Source organism: Rhincodon typus, chromosome 29 (genome assembly GCF_021869965.1).
Source record: "Rhincodon typus isolate 14 chromosome 29, sRhiTyp1.1, whole genome shotgun sequence".
Classification (NCBI taxonomy): Eukaryota; Metazoa; Chordata; class Chondrichthyes; order Orectolobiformes; family Rhincodontidae; genus Rhincodon; species Rhincodon typus.
Genome location: NC_063360.1, coordinates 3,512,993 through 3,514,316, shown reverse-complemented (window position 1 = coordinate 3,514,316; position 1,324 = coordinate 3,512,993). Strand labels below are relative to the sequence as shown.

Sequence of the window (1,324 nt, the reverse complement as noted above, 5' to 3'; positions counted from 1 at the left end):
TGATTGTCCTGAGATTGCGTGACTGCTGGGCAACTCCTGTGCCAGCCCCTGACCATGAGGTGCAGTGGAGTCTCCTGGTGGATGGGTAAGGTCTCTGAATGGAAAGGCTAATGGCTTTGTCTTATCACAAAAACCATTGTCTTCAAGCTGCTCCTGCCAAGGCCAAGGTCACAGATGTTTCTACATCCTCTGGTCTGAAAAGCAAGTGATCGCGCTCTAGTCATAATCTAACCTCAAATCAGCCCACCTAATTGTCACTGAACTGCAATTTTATTAGCGTTGCGCTGGGTCACATTTTCCAAGCCAGGAATGCACAGTGTCGATCTCCTGGAATATCTACATGCACATAGAAGAACACAGCTCAATATCCTGAATAACAAAAGCAAAGTACCATACAGTGGAGACAGTCAGTTCAGCCTCTGTAACCTGGGATCCTGTCCAGGTCACCGGTAATTTTAATTCACTTGTTTGGCCACCCACACCCCTGGAAGAGATGCAACTTGGACCAAGACTTCTGGCCAAAAGGTAAGGACACTACCACTACTGTAAGAAACCCTATACATGCTGTTATAGCTCACCAAGCCTGCACTCTAGAATGGAATCATGACGAGTTGAATTTGCCTAATTGTTTAAATTGGGATCATTTGGAGTACTATTCAGTTCACATTTCTTCATCTGAAGAGCGCATCAATGCAGGAGGTGTTCCAACGCAATGTTCTGTTGGATAGTTTGTAACTTGCTTGAATAGCTCTTAGTTAGAACTGACTTCAATGTCCCAGTTCACACCTGTGAGCAACTAGGTTAGACCAAGGAGAACAAGAACAAATCTCGTTCTTTCAGAAACTCCCCTCTGGTCTTGGAGGCTGCTGCCGTAAATGGCCAAGATGTCATTGCAGTAGATCAATATCTCTCCTATTGCCACTGACTGAACCTTCCTGTTTCAGGTGCCCCTATGAGGGTGATGACTACCTGACTGTCCTACACCCAGTAGATGCCTCTTCTGGCCTGCAGTTCCCAACCCGTCACAAGCAGTTTGAAGTGAAGACCTTTGTTTTCTTGGATGGTGTGTCTGAGCAGCCCCTCTCCGAACAGGTGACCAAGCTGATGAAATCCTCTTGCTCGCTCTCTGTACTACAACCTGGACTTGGCTACAAGAAGCTCCCCTAAAATCTCTGCTTCTTTCCAGGTGGACTTGCATTGCAGTGCTGAGGTTTGCTCTCCCTCTGGTCAGGATGACTGTGCACCCAGATGTGGTCCAAGTGAGTTCCTCCTGTGGAAGGCCAGCAGTGTTTTAAATGGCCTTACTGAGAAAGTAATGAGCCAT

The 1,324-nt window shown here is 46.9% G+C and overlaps 1 long non-coding RNA gene across 1 annotated transcript; it reads left to right on the top strand.

Annotated features, from left to right (window-relative positions):
• On the top strand, nucleotides 1-1,316 carry LOC125486512. The gene is made up of 3 exons (XR_007265176.1): nucleotides 1-85; nucleotides 945-1,092; nucleotides 1,187-1,316. It is a non-coding gene; the product is annotated as an uncharacterized LOC125486512 (long non-coding RNA).
• The last annotated feature ends 8 nt before the right edge of the window (nucleotides 1,317-1,324 follow it).